The sequence below is a fragment of the Microcaecilia unicolor genome, chromosome 2 (genome assembly GCF_901765095.1).
Source record: "Microcaecilia unicolor chromosome 2, aMicUni1.1, whole genome shotgun sequence".
Classification (NCBI taxonomy): Eukaryota; Metazoa; Chordata; class Amphibia; order Gymnophiona; family Siphonopidae; genus Microcaecilia; species Microcaecilia unicolor.
Window position 1 is genome coordinate 6,933,886 of NC_044032.1, and position 22,019 is coordinate 6,955,904.

Below are 22,019 nucleotides of genomic sequence, written 5' to 3' on the forward strand. Positions count from 1 at the left end.
GTTAAAGAGGTGGGCTTTCAATCTAGATTTAAAGATGGTCAAAGATGGTCAAGGATGGGGCAAGACGTAGGGGCTCAGGAAGTCTATTCCAGGCATAGGGCGCAGCAAGACAGAAGGAGCGAAGTCTGGAGTTGGCAGTAGCAGAGAAGGGAAAAGATAAGAAGGATTTATCCAGGGAACGGAGTGCACGGGAAGGGGTGTAGGGAAGGACGAGTGTGGAGAGATACTGGGGGGGAGCAGCAGAGTGAGTACATTTATAGGTTAGTAGAAGAAGTTTGAACAGGATGCGAAAATGGATAGGGAGCCAGTGAAGCGACTTGAGGAGAGGGGTAGTATGAGTAAAGCGACCCTGGCGGAAGACGAGATGGGCAGCAGAGTTTTGAACCGACTGGAGAGGGGAGAGGTGACTAAGTGGGAGGCCAGCAAGAAGCAGATTGCAGTAGTCCAAACGAGAGGTGACAAAGGTGTGGATGAGGGTTTTGGTAGAGTGCTCAGAAAGAAAGGGGCAGATTTTACGGATTTTGTAAAGAAAGAAACAACAGGTCTTGGCGATCTGCTGGATATGAGCAGAGAAGGAGAGAGAAGAGTCAAAGATAACCCCAAGGTTTCGAGCTGAGGAGACAGGGAGAATGAGAGAGCCATCAACAGAAATAGAAAACGGGAGGAGCGGGGAGGTGGGTTTGGGGGGGAAAATGAGAAGCTCGGTTTTGGTCATATTTAATTTCAGGTGGCGTTGAGACATCCAGACAGCAATGTCAGACAAGCACGCTGAAACTTTGGTTTGGATGCAAGGTGAGATATCAGGGGTAGAAAGGTAGATTTGGGAGTCATCAGCATAGAGATGGTAGGAAAAGCCATGGGATGAGATTAATGAGCCAAGGGAAGAAGTGTAGATAGAAAAGAGGAGGGGACCAAGAACAGAACCCTGAGGTACGCCAACAGGCAGAGGGGTAGAAGTAGAAGAGGATCCACCAGAGTGAACACTAAAGGTGCGGAGGGAGAGGTAGGAAGAGAACCAGGAAAGGACAGAGCCCTGGAATCCAAGTGAGGACAGGGTATTGAGAAGTATGCTACTCCTCATTGGCCTCCCACTTAACCCCCCTTCAATCCGTTCAGAACTCTGCTGCCCGTCTTATCTTCCACCTAGACCGATATGCTCATATCACCCCTCTCCTCAAGTCACTTCACTGGCTTCCAATCAGGTACCGCATACAGTTCAAGCTTCTCCTACTAACCTACAAATGCACTCAATCTGCAGCCCCTCATTACCTCTCTACCCTCATGTCTCCTTACGCTCCTACTCGTAACCTCCGCTCACAGGACAAATCCCTCCTCTCAGTACCCTTCTCCACCACCGCCAACTCCAGGCTCCGCCCTTTCTGCCTCGCCTCACCCTATGCTTGGAATAAACTCCCTGATCCCATACGCCAAGCCCCCTCCCTGCCCATCTTCAAATCCTTGCTCAAAGCCCACGTCTTCAATGTCGCTTTCGGCACCTAACCATTGGACCTCTATCCAGGAAATCCAGATTGCCCCAATTTGATTGACTGCACTTTTTTGTCCTTTAGATTATAAGCTCCTTTGAGCAGGGACTGTCCTTCTTTGTTAGATTGTACAGTGCTGCGTAACCCTGGTAGCGCTTTAGAAATGTTAAATAGTAGTAGTAGTAGAAGCACCAGGATACATGACAGACTTGATCGACCTACCTACGATAAACACATCCGAATCATTACGAACGTACCTAAACCTGCACTACCCAAGCTGCAAAGGACTCAAATACTAATCAACCTACGCATCCAACTTTTCCTACATAAGCACCCAATTGTGGAATGCATTACCAAAAGCCATGAAAACCTCATATGACCACCTATACTTCCGGAGAACACTAAAATCTTATCTTTTAAAAGGCACACCCTACCAACCCAACAAATGCCTGATCTCTGCAACACAATAACACTAGAATTCTAAATGCACAAAACACAACTCTCCCACTGTTCAACGAACTTATGTGGCTGTCCCACATGAACTTTATCTCATCTCAACATCACTCTGTATTTGTAAACACCGGAGACTGCAAACGCACCTCCGGTACGATGTAAGCCACATTGAGCCTGCAAATAGGTGGGAAAATGTGGGATACAAAAGCAATAAATAAATAAATAAATAATAGACCAGTCTGTTGGAAAACAAAGTATCAATAGGAACTAACACTGTGAATTCCCTGTTGTTCCAAGAGATAGCCTAGAGAATACATATCCTATATAATAATTTGCTCTATGAATGATCCATGACGCTGCTTCTGATTGGCTGTGCCTGGGACTGAAGCCTCGGATGACGTCATCCAGAGAGCCCAAGCAACAACAGTGCGGGCCCAGGCAGCGTCATAGAACGTTCATGGAAAAGAAAAAGAAAGGACAAAAACCTACCGAGACTGCCGCCCTCCCAAAATCGCCAACCTCCCTACCCCCCTCTTCTTACCGGGGTCCCGGTGGCACCAGTGAAGGGTGAGCAGGCTCGCCGAGTCTGCTGCCTTCTCTTCACAGCTCTGACTCTGGTCCCGCCCTTGCGGAAACAGGAAATGAGAGCAGGACCAGAGTCAGAGCTGACAGCGAAGAGAAGGGAAGGCGGCAGATTCGCCAAGCCTGCTCCCTCTTCACTGCTGCCGCTGGGACCCCGGTAAGGGGGGGGGTAGCAGAGGGGGGTTGGCGATTTTGGAGGGGGGCGATGTGCACGTAGGGGGATGGGTGGCGCCAGTGTCGGGATGGGAGGGGCGCGGGTGGAGGCATTGCAAGGACGTGTGTGAGAATGAAAGAGGAGGGGTCTGGAATTCGGATGGGGACGGAAGGGAGGGAGAGAGGGGGGGGTCTGGAACTCGGAGGGGGAAGGAAGGGAGGGAGGGAGAGGGTCTGGAATTTGGAGGGGGAAGGAAGGGAGGGAGGGAGGGGGTCTGGAACTCGGGGGGGGAGGGAGGGGGTCTGGAACTCGGAGGGGGAATGAGGGGGACTGGAACGGGGGGATGACGGGGACTGGAACTCGGAGGGAGGAAGGGAGGGATGGAGGGGGTCTGGAACTCGGAGGATGGACAGAGGGAAGGAGAGTGACAGAGGGAGGGAGAGAGGGAGGGGGGCCCTGGAACTCAGAGGAGAGTGGAGGGGGGCCTGGAACTCAGAGAGGGAGGAGAATGCACCACCTGTTTTAAAAAAAAACACACAATCAGGCCCATACACAACACCAGGAAACTTATGGACAAAGTGGTGAGTTGCAGGGGAGTGGGAGAGGGGAAGAAGGACAGCATGGAAATCGGAGGGGAGGAAGGGGGCCGTGGGACTTGGAGGGGACAGAGGGAGAGAGCGAGGGAGGAGGGATAACCTTACTAGTGACCGTTTCATTTCATATAGAAACGGGCCTTTTTTACTAGTAGGTATTAAAAAGGATAGGGAATAAAGGGGAGCCCTGAGGTACTCAACATGAATTAATCCACCTGTTAGATCTTCCTTTTTAACTCTATATGATCGTTGGGTAAGAAAACCCCCAAACCAATTGTGAACTTGACCTACAATTCTCCAAAGTATGTAATAAGATGTTATGGTCTACCAAATCAAAAGCACTAGAGAGGTCTAGACTTATTCCAAGAATCTGCCTGATCATCTATGGCAATGGTCACAAATGATGGAAGCTGGGGTTGGCAAAAGAAGAAGAAGTGAACTGCACAAAAGTACACATCAGATGATGCTGGGGATGAACAGGGGGGACTGAAACATCAAAAACAAGATGAAATTTGAGAAAAAAAATGATCAGACCATGGCATAGCTAAAGGAATAGAGGAAGATACAGAAACAGGAAAAGTTCAAGAGGTAAGAAAAAAATCAAGAAGATGACCAGCCTGATGTGTTGCGCATGAGACATGTTGAGTCAAGGAGAGGTCATAGAAGAGGTCAAGAAAATCTTTAATAAAATAAGCACTGGAATTATCCAGGTGAAGATTAAAATCACCAAAGATAATTATATGTTGAAATTGAAGGATATATTGGAAAATAAAGGTCTCTAAACTTTGGAAAGTAGGAGTTGAGACTGACGGAGCAAGTTAAGTGAGAAGAAAATGAAGGGGAGGGTTAGCTTGAAAAGAAAAAGACAGCTTCTAGCGGAGCAGGTTGTGATGAGAAAGGGCTTAACTGAACAGGAAGTTTAGAGGAGTATATAGTAGCAAGACCACACCACTTCTACTCTGATGGTTAGAATAAAAATAGAAATAACCAGGAGTGTGTTCAGTTTTGGAGGCCGTATCTTGCTAAAGATGTAAAAAGACCGGAAGTGGTGCAAAGAAAAGCTACAAAAAAAATGGTATGGGATTTGCATTGCAAACCGTTCGAGGAGAGACTTGCTGACCTGAACATGTATACCTTGGTGGAAAGGAGAAACAGGGGTTACATGATACAGACGTTCAAATATTTGAAAGATATTAATCCGCAAACGAACCTTTTCTGGAGACAGGAATTGAGGTTGAAGGAGGTCAGACTTAGGACTAATGTCAGGAAGTATGTTTTCACGGTGAGGGTGGTGGATACATGGAATGCTCTCCCGCGGGAGGTGATGGAGATGAAAACAGTAATGGAATTCAAACATGCATAGGTCAAAGGAATCCTGTTTATCCTGTTTAGAAGGAATGGATCCACAGAATCTTAGCGGAGATTGGGTGACAACACCGGTAATTGAGAAGCAAAACCAGTGCTGGGCAGACTTCTACAGTCTACACCCTGATCGTGACTGAATAGATATGAATGGGCTGAAGTGTAAATTTTAAGGGGCTTCGATGTTAGTTTCAGAACTTTTAGTACAAGAACAGTGCTGAGCAGACTTTTATGGTCTGTGCCCTGAGAAAATAAGGACAAATCAAACTCGGGTATGCATATAAAGTATCGTATACCTTGTAAAATGAGTTTATGTTGTTGGGCAGACTGGATGGACTGTACAAGTCTTTATCTGCTGTCATGTACTATGTTCCTATTGGGCTCATTTTCAAATGAGAAAAACATCCAAAAAGTGGCATAAGTCTGAATTTGGACGTTTTTCTCACAAAAACGTCCAAATCAGTATTTTCAAAACCTATTTTTAGACGTTTTTCTCTGAAGTTCTTCAGAAGTGCGTCCAAATCTCAAGGGGTGTTCCAAGGGTGTGTTCAGGGCAGAACTTCGGCGTTCCTAAGACAGACGTTTTTTCTCTGAAGTCTGTCAGAAGGACTTACAAATCTCAAGGGGGTGTGCCAGGGGCGTGTTCAAGGCGGGACTTGGGCGTTCCTAAGACTTAGACGTTTTTCAGCCATAATGGAACAAAACAAAACCATCCAGGACTAAAACTTAGACGTTTTGAGCTAGATCTGTTTTTATAATGAATAAGGCACAAAAAGGTACCCTAAAGCAGACTGTGGAGTACCTCAAGGATCACCACTATCACCAATACCCTTCAACATAATGATGATCCCACTGGCCAAGTCCTTATCAAAGCAAGGTCTCAACCCGTTCATCTATGCAGACAATGTCACAATATACATCCCCTTTGGACATGATCTAACCGAAATTGCCAACGAAATCAAACTCGGTCTGAACACCATGGACTCATGAGCAAACTCTTTTCAACTGAAACTTAACACTGAAAAAAACACACTGCCTTATCCTCTCATCTCAACACAATATGTACAAACCCACAACCTTAATCACCCCAGAAAACTCCCTCCCTATCTCAGACAGTCTGAAAATACTCGGTGTCACTATCGACCGCAACCTCACACTCGAGAGCCAAGTGAACTCCACAACAAAGAAGATGTTCTATTCATTGTGGAAACTTAAACGCGTAAAACCTTAAAACCTTTTCTCCCGAGGGAAATATTTTGCAACCTAATACAATCAATGGTACTAAGCCATGTAGATTACTGTAACGGAATCTATGCAGGATGCAAGGAACAACCCACAAAGATACTCCAGACCGCTCAAAATACAGCAGCCAGGCTGATTTTTGGTAAATCGCGATTCGAAAGTGCCAAACCCCTCCGAGAAAAACTGCACTGGCTCCCAATCAAAGAACGCATCACCTTCAAAATCTGCACACTGGTCCATTAAATTATCTATGGCCAAGTCCCAGAATACATGATAGACCTCATAGACCTACCAACCAGAAACATTACCAGAACATCCTGAACATACCTAAACCTCCATTACCCAAACTGCAAAGGACTGAAATACAAAGCAACCTATGCATCCAGCTTTTCCTATATAAGCACGCAACTATGGAACGCACTGCCAAAAGCTGTGAAAACAACCTATGACCACCTAAACTTCAGGAAATTACTAAAAACCAACCTGTTCAAAAAGGCATATCTCACTGACCCAACATAAACACCTACACTCCGCAACACAGCAAATCCAAGCTTGAAATGGACACTTCACAACCTTCCCTCTCCTTGACCCCCACTGTACCTGCAACACAGCAAAACCAAAGCTAGAAATGGACACTTTACAACCTTTCCTCTCTTCAACCCCATTGTACCTGTAACATGTGTACCTTATTCGACCACAATATCACATTGTAACTGTTTCTACTGGATTGGTGAATGCCAATGCAAGTCTTCTAAAATGATGATCATTATCTCTCTATCTGAAAAATTGTCACTCCCAAGCCTTTTAACAATTTATAAATCAAAATAAGTAATTTAAATCCAACTGTATATCCCAATTAGCAATGTATCTTTTCAAGCATTTATGAAACATTGTCCCTAACATGCATACTCCTCCCTCCCCCACACACACTATTGCACGTGCCATATTTTGAATCAGCTGGAGTCTTTTGTTCAAGTACTGTGGAATCCCAGTCTCCAACCATAGACGGCAAGTGTTTTACTCACCGCCAACAACGTTATTCCCAGATATTCAAAGCCGGGACTGGTTATTATTAAGGTGCCATGCGTTACCAAACAAAAATAGGACAGACTTATGCAGTCCCATGTATGCCGTAAACCTAATGCTTAAGGGCTGAATATAAGCACTTAAGTGGCCAAGTGATGACTTGGCCTCCTGAACACCCCCAACCTAGCCGGCTTTGAGCTCGGCATGAACTATGACATTCAGCAGTATTTAGCTAGATACTACCAACTTTAGTCAAGCCTTTTGGGGGCAGATAAGGTCATAATTGATTAATGCTGAAATGGTTATTGTGAAACTGATCTTATATCATTCTCCTAATAAGATCTGATGCTACACACATTCCTAGACTTCCACACAGTCTGTCTCATAGGCAGAATTGTGCCATCTCATTGCATTTAAAGATACACTTTGAATTTATGTTTTAATAAAGTCGATGATGCCTAATACAGTGATGCGCCCTGTTTGGTATAAGCAATGTTTTCTGTCTTTCTGTCATAGCAGTGTTTTGAATAGAAATGTAATATTATGTTGCTACCTCCTATGTGCTGTGCTTGATCACTGACCTCAATACAACTTCAAATCAGCAGCTTTATGCATCCACCTCCTCATTGGTCTGTGATAAAATCTTTTTTTGTTTCTTATTTTCTCTTAGCTATATTTTAAAATTCACACCATTCAATACGTGCTATTTTCAAATGTCATTGTCCATTCCCTGTAAGATATCAAATACTCATTTTTATGTGATTATTGCTCCGGGGTATTGTGGTCCCTTTTACATAGGCTATGTTTTGCCATAGGCTGTTTCAAGAAACTCCCCCTAGAATGATAACAATCGAGTTAGATTATCGTCACCACCCCGATATCAATAATCTTCCCAGTTGTACTTAATATAATATTACCTGGTTTAGACGGTGTTGGCATTTGTAGGCTTTATTACATTATGCTGCAAATATGGCGCTGCCAGCCAAAATGACTCTTATCTTTCTTACCCAAGTCATGTGATATGTTAAACCATCCAGTCATAGAGCTCCGGACTAAACTAACGTCATCCACTCCAATTCCAAATTCAGGCCCGCAGGAGCTACTGTATTTAATCGAAATATCCAACTCTGCTCACAATAGTTTAGTAATCTCTCCATGTGGGACCACAACACCCCGGAGCAAGAGTCTAAATAATCTCCTAAAAATGAGTATTTGATATCTTACAGTGAATGGACAATGAGATTTGAAAATAGCACATATTGAATGGTGTGAATTTTAAAATATAACTAAGAGAAAATAAGAGAAAATAAGAAACAAAAAAAGATTTTATCACAGACCAATTGTAATGGAATAGAATTTTAAAGATTGTTTTTCAACCTTGTCTTGATCGACCAGTGCACTCGGGGTCTGTATTATTGATTAGAAGTAATTATTTATTTATTTATTTTATTTTTGTTACATTTGTACCCCGCGCTTTCCCACTCATGGCAGGCTCAATGCGGCTTACATTCTGTTTCATTCATTGTTTAAGTGCTATCTTAAAGGATTGCTATTCAACCCTGTTTTTGTCCGATAATACACTCTGAAATCTTGCCTTTTGACTAAAAGTAACTTTCCTTGTGAATACAAAAACAAGTTGGAACGTGGAACATAAGGCATGTCTCTAACCAATTCAGTTTGTGCAGGAGGGAAACAGGATATGCTTGAAGATCAGGAGATGAACCACCTGGCCAGTGGTTTGTTTACTTGGGCCAGAAGCATGTGACTGCATCCTCATGTACATTCTGTAACTTTCCAAAGCTGGACATAAGAACAAAAGGGAGGGCTTGTCACAGCACAGTGGGATTCATCTGTGAGCAACATACAGGCTGCGCAGAAATCTGTTCCTGGTCCAAAAAGCTCCTAGCTCTTTCGCTGTGTGTGTGTCGGGCCCTCCTCAGCTGATGATAACAAGAGCTTGGATGATGGAGATCAGTGATGATTGTATTTATGTAATTATTGTTTCTTTCCTGGTCAAAGAATTCTTTGCATAGCTTAGATGTAGATGCCAGTGATGTAATAATTGTTTTAATCATTGTGTTTGCTTCTTTTCCTGGTATGAGAGATGTAGAGATCAGTGATGTAACCATTGTTTTCATATAGCTAATTACTGTATATGTGCTAACCAGTATATATATGCATATATTAACCAATTGTAGAATTTAGTTCCTCTAATAAAGGTTTCATTTACTCATTATGAATCCAAAAGAATCCACGGTAATCATTGAGCAGTCTGTGTTAGTAAGACAGGCTGTAAATTTATAGCATTACAACATTGAGGAGGTGGACACATAAAGCTGCTGATTTGAAGTTGTATTCAGTAAGTAGCATTGCTGAGGTCAGTGATCAAGCACAGCACATAGGAGACAGCAACATAATATTGGGTTTTATAACCTGCTGTCTAATCCAAGTATTGTTAATGAATAGAAATGCGACAGTGAGTGACATAATGTTTTCATCACATTATATCTTTCAGGAATATATAAAACAGTACTGTATAAACTACCGGAAAAGCAAAGACTACTACTATGTATGTCCTTGGCACACTGGCTCACAAAAGTAAGTTTAATAAGGAGTCTAAGAGATAAAATACACATTACCTATATATTTGTAACTTCCTTCTCCACCACCACAAAAATTCTAACTTGAGTATTGCTTCTATGCATCCAGGAAGTTTCTCTGCCCTTTTATGCTTGTGGCCATAAGGTTAAGATATTGCTTTTGATCCCCATTGAAATAGCATGTTTCAGCAAAGCCTTGGACACGGTTCTTCCTAGGAGGTTTATGAACAAATTGAGTGTGGGCTGAAGACCAGTGCTGGCCAGACTTTTATGGTCTATGCCAGTGGGTCCCAAACCTGGTCCTGTAGGCAGAGACAGAGTTACTTAGATATAACATTACCAGATAGCAATGATCTGGACTCGTGTCTAGGGGGTACCTCTGAAACCCACTAATGACAACTAGCTAGCAGTGCTGAAAAAGAAACTAAAGCCACGGATGGAATATATTATGTTTATTATATAGTATACATATAAAAAAATAGTTCTGTAGCAAATTGCAAAGCCAATACAAAAATACTTGCTATAAAAATAGATCACCAGAAGACAATACAATATGATTATCCTAATGTCCTATATGAGAACTTAGCACTTATGCTATACCAAATACAGTTACCAGCTAAAGAAACAGACCAAGAGTTCTGACATAAACCTATCATTCTCAGACAAAACTAAGGACTAATTATTCCCGGCCAAAGGAAATAAGTCCTGTATCTCACCTTTGCCGTCTGTCACAGACTCTCCAATGGTAGAACAGCGGATTTATTTCAGAGTCTCGAGCTGATGTCTCAGCGTGTCTCAGTCCTGAGATAAGGTCCAAGGTCTATTCTGAATGTAGATGGCACAGTCAGTAAATAAGGTCTTGTTGCAGGAGAGCGAACCTTAGGAATTGGTTACAAGGCCAACAGTTCACTGATGTTGGGAAAATCAGTCTCTAGCTCGGTTTCAGAGCCTGCTATTCGCTTGCCAGTCCTCTGGTGATCTTTTCTTCTTCCATTCTTGTCCAACTCTTCTTCTTACCGAATCCTCTTCAGTCCAAACCCTTTTGGTATCCAAGGGTCAGATGATACCTATGGACCAATCACAGATGGTGACATAATGTCCAGGCAGCTTCATGGACTATAAGCCAGCCTTTGCTATAGATGGTATGCCAACTCCATGTCTGGTTTCACTCTTACTGGAGACATGTCCCTTTCTCCTACAATGTTCCCAGGAGATAACGGGGCAAGCTTGCAACAAAGAATATGTCCTTGGCATGCTAGGCTCAGCAGTAATTTTCCTTTCTTTAACCAAGCTGGTTTCTGATGCGTACAGGTCAGAGGCTATAGAATCCATCTTGTTTCAGGCTTGTATAGGCCAAGACCAGCAAAGGTGAGACCCAGGTAAATACTCCTACAGTCCTGGAGGCACCCTAACTAGTCAGGTTGTCAGGATACCCACAATGAATATTCACCTCCGCTCTAGGTGCCCAGCGCTCCCACCAGGTGCTGTGGAGGACTTGCAGCCCTTCTGCATTTCCTCACAGCTGTATCCGGGGTGACTCCAGTTCCACCCCGATCTTCCCAGGGCCCTCGCTCCAAGTGCACAGAGTTTCCAGGTGCTTTTTGGCTAGGATCAGGCGACCCTCAGGGGGAGGAATGCTGGCTTCGGCCTAACCCCTCGTAAGCCTTTCCTCAGCTGAGAGGTGCCCAGCTCTACCACTGGCTGCCTTTCAGGTGCTGTGGAGGACTTGCAGCTCATCTGCATTTTTCTCTTTACATCTAATCTTCTTCCCTGTTGCTAAAGTACCTCAGTCATTTATGGCCCCTATTCACATTCTCTTCCTAGCTCTGTCCCTTCCTAATCTTTTCCCTCACCCCCTACCTCTCTCCGCTACAGGAACTCACTGCCCATCCATCGACTTCATCACCTCACCTTCTCTCCTACCCTCTTCCTCCCTCTTGGCTTTTAATCTCCGCCTCTTTCTTCCGTCCATTTTGCCTTCCCCATTCCACCTAAATACCTCTCGCCTTCAACGCCTTCGTGGCCACTCCTCTACTACTCTCCTCCGCTCTCTTTTACTCCTTCTCTTACTCTCAGCCGGTGACATCAATCCCAATCCTGGCCCCCCTCACCAACTATTATCCCAACTCTGCAGATCTCACCGCGACCTCTCTAACCTCATCTCTATTTCTCTACTCCCCTCCTCTTCTCTGCCCTTCTCTTGCGCCCTATGGAATGCCCGCTCTATCTGTAACAAACTCGCCTATATCCAGGACCTCTTTATCTCGCGTCACCTCCATCTGCTCGCCATAACAGAAACCTGGCTCTGCCCTGATGACTCTGCTTCAGTCGCAGCCCTGTGCCATGGCGGTTATCTATTTTCACATACTCCTCGCCCTGCTGGCCGTGGGGGCGGTGTTGGACTACTTCTCTCTCCCTCCTCCAGATTTCAACCCCTTCTTCCACCTCAATCTCACTGTTTTTCCTCCTTTGAAGTCCACTCTATCCGCCTTTTCTCTCCTCTGCCTCTTCGAATAGCGGTCATTTATTGTCCCCCTGATAAGTCCCTTTCATCCTTTCTCAGTGACTTTGACGCCTGGCTTGCCTTCTTCCATGATCCTTCCTCCCCCTCTCTCATCCTTGGTGACTTTAATATTCCTGCTAATGATCCTTCCAACTCTCATATTTCCAAGTTACTCGCTTTAACATCCTCCTTTAATCTCCAACTATGCTCCACCTCCCCCACTCATCAAAATGGTCACTGTCTTGATCTCATCTTCTCCTCCAACTGTTCACCCTCTAGTTTCCTTGCCTCTGATCTTCCCTCCTCTGATCACCATCTTATAACTTTCACACTTAAATCTCCTCCCTCCCAGTCCCGTCCTATCTTATCTAATTTATCTAGGAATCTTCACGATATTGACCCTTCATCTCTATCCTCCCATGTTTCAAACCTCCTCTCTACTGTGGCACCATCCACGTCTGTCAAAGAGGCTGTTTCTTCTTAAAACAATACTCTATCCTCTGCCTTAGACACTCTTGCACCTTTGATGACCCGCCCTGTAAGGCGTACAAAACCCCAACCTTGGCTGACTTCTAATATCCGCTACCTATGTTCCTGTACCCGCTCTGCCGAACGCCTCTGGCGGAAATCTCGGGCCCTTGCTGATTTCTTACACTTTAAGTTCATGCTGACCTCCTTCCAATCTGTTCTTTTATGTGCCAAACAGGATTATTATATCCTACTACTACTACTACTACTACTTAGCATTTCTATAGCGCTACAAGGGTTACGCAGCGCTGTACAAGTTAAAACATGGGGAAGGACAGTCCCTGCTCAAGAGAGCTTACAATCTAAAGGTAACAAACTATGTAGTCAGTGTAGTCAGTGTATCATGAATGGGGAAGGTGGTTAGGTGGTTAGGCGCCAAAAGCAAGGGAGAAGAGATGGGTTTTGAGTAAGGACTTAAAGATGGGCAGGGAGGGCGCATGGCGTATGGGCTCGGGGAGTCTGTTCCAGGCATAAGGTGATGCGAGGCAGAAGGAACGGAGTCTGGAGTTAGCGGTGGTGGAGAAGGGTACAGATAGGAGTGATTTGTCCTGAGAGCGGAGGTTACGGGTGGGGACATAGGGGGAGAGGAGGGTAGAGAGGTAATGGGGGGCTGCAGATTGAGTGCATTTGAAGGTCATTAGGAGAAGCTTGAACTGAATACGGTAATGAATCGGGAGCCAGTGAAGTGACTTGAGGAGAGGGGTGATATGAGAGTATCAGTTCATGCGGTAGATAAGACGTGCAGCGGAATTTTGGACAGATTGCAGGGGGGATAGGTGGCTAAGTGGGAGACCAGCAAGGAGAAGGTTGCAATAGTCAAGACGAGAGGTAACGAGTGAGTGGACGAGGGTTCGGGTGGTCTGTTCGGAAAGGAATGGGCGGATTTTGCTAATATTATAGAGGAAGAAGCGACAGGTCTTAGCTGTCTGCTGGATATGGGCAGAGAAGGAGAGGGAGGAGTCGAAAATGACTCCGAGATTGCGGGCTGACGAGACGGGGAGGATGAGGGCATTGTCAACAGAGACAGAGAGTGGGGGAAGAGGAGAGGAGGGTTTGGGTGGGAAGACAAGGAGCTCAGTCTTTGCCATGTTCAGTTTCAGGTGACGGTTGGAAATCCAGGCGGCGATATCTGAGAGGCAGGCCGAGACTTTGGCCTGGGTTTCGACTGTGATGTTGGGAGTGGAGAGGTAGAGCTGGGTGTCATCGGCATAGAGATGGTACTGGAAACCATGTGATGAGATCAGTGAGCCCAGGGAAGAGGTGTATATTGAGAAAAGAAGCGGTCCAAGGACAGATCCTTGGGGAACTCCAACAGAGAGCGGGACTTCTGTTCACCACATTGAACTCTCTCCTCAAGGTGCCCCCTCCCCCAACTCCCACTTCATTATCTCCTCAGACCCTTGCTGAATTGTTTCACAACAAGGTTCAAAAGATAAACCTTGCTTTCTCTACCTCACCACCTCTCCCTCCACTAGTCCGTTCCCCTCTCTCTCCTTCCCCCCTTTCCTGAAGTTACTATTGAGGAAACTACACTTCTCCTTTCTTCCTCAAAATGTACCACCTGTTCCTCTGATCCCATTCCCACCCACCTTCTTAATGCCATCTCTCCTGCTCTTATTCCTTTTATCTGTCACATTCTCAACCTCTCACTTTCCACTGCGACTGTCCCTGCTGCCTTTAAACATGCTGTGGTCACACCTCTCCTTAAGAAGCCTTCACTCGACCCTACTTGTCCCTCTAATTACCGACCCATCTCCCTCCTTCCTTTTCTCTCCAAATTACTTGAGCGTGCTGTTCACCGCCGCTGCCTTGATTTTCTCTCCTCACATGCTATTCTTGACCCACTATAATCTGGTTTTCGCCCTCTCCACTCAACCGAAACTGCGCTTACTAAAGTCTCCAATGACCTATTACTGGCTAAATCCAAAGGTCAATATTCCATCCTCATTCTTCTTGATCTTTCCGCTGCTTTTGACACTGTCAATCACAGCATACTTCTCGATACCCTGTCCTCACTTGGATTCCAGGGCTCTGTCCTTTCCTGGTTCTCTTCCTACCTCTCCCTCCGCACCTTTAGTGTTCACTCTGGTGGATCCTCTTCTACTTCTATCCCTCTGCCTGTTGGCGTACCTCAGGGTTCTGTTCTTGGTCCCCTCCTCTTTTCTATCTACACTTCTTCCCTTGGTTCATTAATCTCATCCCATGGCTTTTCCTACCATCTCTATGCTGATGACTCCCAAATCTACCTTTCTACCCCTGATATCTCACCTTGCATCCAAACCAAAGTTTTAGCGTGCTTGTCTGACATTGCTGTCTGGATGTCTCAACGCCACCTGAAATTAAATATGACCAAAACGGAGCTTCTCATTTCCCCCCCCAAACCCACCTCCCCGCTCCCCCCATTTTCTATTTCTGTTGATGGCTCTCTCATTCTCCCTGTCTCCTCAACTCGAAACCTTGGGGTCATCTTTGATTCTTCTCTCTCCTTCTCTGCTCATATCCAGCAGATTGCCAAGACCTGTCGTTTCTTTCTTTACAACATCCGTAAAATCAGCCCCTTTCTTTCTGAGCACTCTACCAAAACCCTCATCCACAGCCTTGTCACCTCTCGTTTAGACTACTGCAATCTGCTTCTTGCTGGCCTCCTACTTAGTCACCTCTCCCCTCTCCAGTCGGTTCAAAACTCTGCTGCCCGTCTCGTCTTCCACCAGGGTCACTTTACTCATACTACCCCTCTCCTCAAGACCCTTCACTGGCTGCCTATCCGTTTTCGCATCCTGTTCAAACTTCTTCTACTAACCTATAAATGTACTCACTCTGCTGCTCCCCAGTATCTCTCCACACTCGTCCTTCCCTACACCCCTTCCCGTGCACTCCGCTCCATGGATAAATCCTTCTTATCTGTTCCCTTCTCCACTACTGCCAACTCCAGACTTCGCGCCTTCTGTCTCGCTGCACCCTACGCCTGGAATAAACTTCCTGAGCCCCTACGTCTTGCCCCATCCTTGGCCACCTTTAAATCTAGACTGAAAGCCCACCTCTTAACATTGCTTTTGACTCGTAACCACTTGTAACCACTCGCCTCCACCTACCCTCCTCTCTTTCTTCCCGTTCACATTGATTTTATTTGCTTACTTTATTTATTTTTTTGTCTATTAGATTGTAAGCTCTTTGAGCAGGGACTGTCTTTCTTCTATGTTTGTGCAGCACTGCGTACGCCTTGTAGCGCTATAGAAATGCTAAATAGTAGTAGTAGTAATAGATTTGCATGCAGTAGAAGCAGCACATGCAAATCTCTCTCATGAATATTCATTGTGAACATCCTGAAAACCTGACTGGCTGGGATGCCTCCAGGACCAGGTTTGGGAACCACTGGTCTATGCCTCAAAACTGGCAAAGAAAAATCAAGACTTAAGTATGAGTATGTTATATCATAAGCAAGTGCTGTATATCTCTACAGGGGAGGGGAAGACATCATAAGGTTGATATCAGCTACCAGTGGATGAGAGGAAGACATCTTGAGGTTGAAATTAATGGTACTGTGGTAATATGTTCCAAGATTGCACCATATACTACTACTACTACTATTTAACATTTCTAAAGCGCTACTAGGGTTACGCAGCGCTGTACAATTTAACATAAAGGACAGTCCCTGCTCAAAGAGCTTACAATCTAAAGGACAAGTGAACAGTCAGTCCGAAAGGGGTAGTCAAATTGGGGTAGTCTGGATTTCCTGAGAGGTGAGAGTTAGGTGCCGAAGGGAGCATTGAAGAGGTGGGCATTGAGCAAAGACTTGAAGATGGGCAGGGAGGGGGCTTGGCGTAAGGGCTCAGGAAGGTTGTTCCAGGCATATGTATTTGGTAAAGTGATCACTTGCCATCTGCACTGTTTATATATTTTTTTGAACTTTAATCTTTATTAAAGCATCAAACATAAAAAGCAATAAACAAACACCTATTCCCTCGCTAGATCTCCCAGCACCACCCATAAAATTCCCAACGTCCAACATAAAATTCTTTCAATGAGTGTGTGTGGGGACACGCTAGCAAGCTCTGCACGATATGGCTACTTCAGAACAATGCTCCGGTTGAGTATCGAATAAGTATCAAAATACTCTTTTCTCACAACTTTTAATGATATAATTATTTCACAACTTTTATAAAACCTACGGCTTCAGGTAAGCCAAGTAAGCGAAATAATGCTGAACCTAATTCACCACAAAAAACTCCTCCAAATAAACCGCAGGACAAACTGTCTCAAGTAATCCTTGTAGAAATCAGATGGCTGTCAGACTTATTTGCTGACACAAAACAGGATACGACGGAGATTCATGCTGATTTGGCTTCCCTGAGAGACAAATTTTCACATTGGCAACTATGGGTGGATATAATTGAAGCCAAAGTAAAAACAGTGGAAGATAATATCACAACATTGCAACAGCACACCAAGAGATTAACACTGCTTGAAGCAAAATGGAGAAACAACATACAAGTGCTAGGCCTTCCAGAAGGCCACAAGGGTTGCAGTGCAATAGTATTTTTCGAAAACTTTCTATCTAAATTATTGGATTTACAACTTACAAGAGTCTTGGAAATAGAAGGAGCTTGTTCAAGCCTCTAATAAACTTGTTACTATAAAGTCTATGATATCTTGAAAGTATAACCTTGGCACACCAGTCACTCCTGAAGTCTCTATTATTTTTATGAAGTCTCTTTTGTAATTTACTCACAGTCAGATGTTCAGAAGTGCTGCCCCAGTGCACAGAGACTCCATAATTCTGAGAGCTGTTTCAGTGGTTGGAGGTGAGAAATATTTGAGCAGATAGAAGTATCTCAGAGCTGGGTGACTGGAATATGTGATATCTCATTAGGGAGGAGATATTTTCAAGGTAAAAAAACAAGTTCATTGCAGGGAGTTTCAGCAGGACGGTGCTGTCTGAAGATGGTGAATGCCTTATGTCTGTAGAAAGATGGTGAATGCCTCATGGTGAAAGGGACAAGGAGGTCAAAAAGCCTCACACAGACTCAGGGAGGAGCAGGTAAGGACCAATAGGGACAGAGCCTGCCCCCTCCCCCAACTCCCCCTTCATTATCTCCTCAGACCCTTGGCTGAATTCTTTCACAACAAGGTTCAAAAGATAAACCTTGCTTTCTCTACCTCACCAGCTCTCCCTCCACTAGTCCGTTCCCTCTCTCTCCTTCCCCTCATTCCCTTTCCTCCTTTCCTGAAGTTACTATTGAGGAAACTACACTTCTCCTTTCTTCCTCAAAATGTACCACCTGTTCCTCTGATCCCATTCCCACCCACCTTCTTAATGCCATCTCTCCTGCTCTTATTCCTTTTATCTGTCACATTCTCAACCTCTCACTTTCCACTGCGACTGTCCCTGCTGCCTTTAAACATGCTGTGGTCACACCTCTCCTTAAGAAGCCTTCACTCGACCCTACTTGTCCCTCTAATTACCGACCCATCTCCCTCCTTCCTTTTCTCTCCAAATTACTTGAGCGTGCTGTTCACCGCCGCTGCCTTGATTTTCTTTCCTCACATGCTATTCTTGACCCACTACAATCTGGTTTTCGCCCTCTCCACTCAACCGAAACTGTGCTTACTAAAGTCTCCAATGACCTATTACTGGCTAAATCCAGAGGTCAATATTCCATCCTCATTCTTCTTGATCTTTCCGCTGCTTTTGACACTGTCGATCACAGCATACTTCTCGATACCCTGTCCTCACTTGGATTCCAGGGCTCTGTCCTTTCCTGGTTCTCTTCCTACCTCTCCCTCCGCACCTTTAGTGTTCACTCTGGTGGATCCTCTTCTACTTCTATCCCTCTGCCTGTCGGTGTACCTCAGGGTTCTGTTCTTGGTCCCCTCCTCTTTTCTATCTACACTTCTTCCCTTGGCTCATTAATCTCATCCCATGGCTTTTCCTACCATCTCTATGCTGATGACTCCCAAATCTACCTTTCTACCCCTGATATCTCACCTTGCATCCAAACCAAAGTTTCAGCGTGCTTGTCTGACATTGCTGTCTGGATGTCTCAACGCCACCTGAAATTAAATATGACCAAAACCGAGCTTCTCATTTTCCCCCCCAAACCCACCTCCCCGCTCCCCCCGTTTTCTATTTCTGTTGATGGCTCTCTCATTCTCCCTGTCTCCTCAGCTCGAAACCTTGGGGTCATCTTTGACTCTTCTCTCTCCTTCTCTGCTCATATCCAGCAGATTGCCAAGACCTGTCGTTTCTTTCTTTACAACATCCGTAAAATCTGCCCCTTTCTTTCAGAGCACTCTACCAAAACCCTCATCCACACCCTTGTCACCTCTCGTTTAGACTACTGCAATATGCTTCTTGCTGGCCTCCCACTTAGTCACCTCTCCCCTCTCCAGTCGGTTCAAAACTCTGCTGCCCGTCTCATCTTCCACCAGGGTCGCTTTACTCATACTACCCCTCTCCTCAAGACCCTTCACTGGCTCCCTATACGTTTTCGCATCCTGTTCAAACTTCTTCTACTAACCTATAAATGTATTCACTCTGCTGCTCCCCAGTATCTCTCCACACTCGTCCTTCCCTACACCCCTTCCCGTGCACTCCGCTCCATGGATAAATCCTTCTTATCTGTTCCCTTCTCCACTACTGCCAACTCCAGACTTCGCGCCTTCTGTCTCGCTGCACCCTACGCCTGGAATAAACTTCCTGAGCCCCTATGTCTTGCCCCATCCTTGGCCACCTTTAAATCTAGACTGAAAGCCCACCTCTTTAACATTGCTTTTGACTCGTAACCACTTGTAACCACTCGCCTCCACCTACCCTCCTCTCTTTCTTCCCGTTCACATTAATTGATTTGATTTGCTTACTTTATTTATTTTTTTGTCTATTAGATTGTAAGCTCTTTGAGCAGGGACTGTCTTTCTTCTATGTTTGTGCAGCGCTGCGTATGCCTTGTAGCGCTATAGAAATGCTAAATAGTAGTAGTAGTAGTAGGGTGGCAAGGGAGGTGCTAGAGGATGGCCCTTGATTGGAGGGAAAGGTCATACCTGGCTGACTTCTCAGGACAGAGATAGTAAGAATGACCAGGAAATGATAGCAGGTAGACAAAGGAGCCAAGCTTGGCTGAGAGAGAGTGAAGGTCTGGGCAGCCTTACAACCAGTGGCAACCGTTCTTATACAGACAGACAACTGTGGCTGCATTGCCTGTGAACTACATTACACACAATGCCTTGCTCATGTATCTTTGCAGAGTGAGAACTGCAGCAATGATAGTCCTTAGAAATGAGAATAACAGTAAAAGCATTACGCACATTTTAGGATCACATTATAAACTAGTGCAAGGCTGTCAGAGGACAGAACAGAGCTCACTGTGTGCAGTCACACACAGTACGGCAAGGAAAATACCCATGTCCCATAATACTGAAGCTATTTCGCTATAACCATGTGCTTTATATAATGCAGGAAGCAACAAGTATGGTGCCAGTGAAATATGAAGGCACCACCTTTCTTTTTGTACCGGAATTAAGTAAACAAACAGTGAAAAATAGGAAACAATTGCTTGCATTTTGTCCTCATTTAAAAGCACTTGGTGCCAAATTTGGTATGTATTACCCAGTCTAATCATGGATTACCTTATATAATATTACAAAAGATTTCAGCAATCCTAAAGAACTTGAAAACTACTGTTCTGGGGCAGAGCCAGCAGCCGCGAATCTGCACAGTGTGACGTTTGTGAGCCCTTGGCCCAGAGGTGGCTGCTTGAGGATCACTCAACCACCTCTGGGTAGATGGAGTCCCAAGAGTATCCCAAAGAACCGGACTGGATTGCAAGTGGAGGTGAACTAAGGCCATGGCCTGACAATGAAACAGCAGATGGAACTAGCAGAGCCTCAGGCAGGCCTGAGCTCAAACAGGAGTAATTGTCAGAATACTGAGTGCACACAGAAGCCACCTTAAGAAGGGCTCAGCATTGATGACATCACCAGCTTGGCTTTCACCACTCTACAGTGACCTCACAGGTCCATGGCTAGAACTGCAGGTAAAACTAATGGGTCTAGGTGGAATAGGGCAAGGCACGGACTAGAGACTTGCACGGGGACGGGGTTCGTTGAACCCGCGGGATTCCCGCAGGGACGGAAGCAGTTCCTGCGGGGATCCCGTAGGGATGGAAGCAGTTCCTGTGGGGTTCCTGTGGGGTTCCCATGGGGACAGAAGCAGTTCCTGCGGGGTTCCCGTGGGGACGGAAGCAGTTACTACGGGTTTCCCGTGGAAGTGTATGCTGCACTTGTGCCAGCCTCTCACATACTGAATATCAAGTTCTTTGACTTCTGTCTCCTCCTCCTCCTCCTTGCTTTAACAGCACAGATGCGGAAAGTCTCCATTAAGAAGGTGGTAGAGATACAAATAGTGATGAAATTCAAAAAGGCATGGGATAAACATAGAGGATCTCTAATTAGAAAATGGAAGTTATAAAAATAACTAAACTTAAATGGCTGCATGTGTGTGGATGTGTTGAGTGACACTTAGATGGCGACTCTGGCTGTGATGAACTAGGGCCGATACCAGGAGACCTGTTTGGTCTGTGTCTCATATATGACAATCTGGTTTAAGATGGGCTGGAAAGGGCTTAGACAGCCCTTAGTGGCTGGAACTTGAGGACAGTGCTAGACAGACTTTTACGGTCAGTGTCCAGCAAATGAGAAGATAAATAGGCTGGAGTGGGCTTTGAGGGCAACTCCAGCAGTTGGAACATAAGGATAGGGCCAGGTGGACTTCTATGGTCTGTGTCCCAGAAACGCCACAGAAAGACCATAAGTATATAATATCACATTCATTGTTGATTTAATCATGAATTGATAATGATTATGACTGTTGGGCAGACTGGATGGACCGTTCCAGTTTTTATCTGCTGTCATTTACTATGTTACTATTAATCCTCTCTGCTCCCGGGCTGATGCGCAGACCTCAGCTCTGACATGGGCACGAGCATCAGATGTCACCTGAACTACTACTACTACTACTATAAATCACTTCTATAGCACTACCAGTCGTAAGCAGCGCTTTACAATTGAACATGAAGAAAGACAGTCCCTGCTCAAAAGAGCTTACAATCTAAATCAGGACAAACAGACAGGATCAATAAGGATAAGGGAAGGACAGACAGAAGGACACAAGGATAAGATAAAAGTGACAAGTCAGGAGTCGAAAGCAGCATCAAACAGGTAGGCCTTTAGCCTGGATTTGAAGGCAGCCAGGGATGGAGCTAGACATAATGGCTCAGGAAGCCTATTCCAGGCATAAGGTGTGGCGAGATAGAAGGAGCGGAGTCTGGAGTTAGCGATGGAGGAGAAGGGTGCAATTAGGAGAGATTTGCCTAGTGAACAGAGTTTTAAGGAAGGAGTGTAGGAAGAGATGAGGGTGGAGAGGTAGTGAGAGGATGCAGAGTGAATGCACTTATAGGTCAATAAGAGGAGCTTGAATTGTATACAGAAATGGATAGG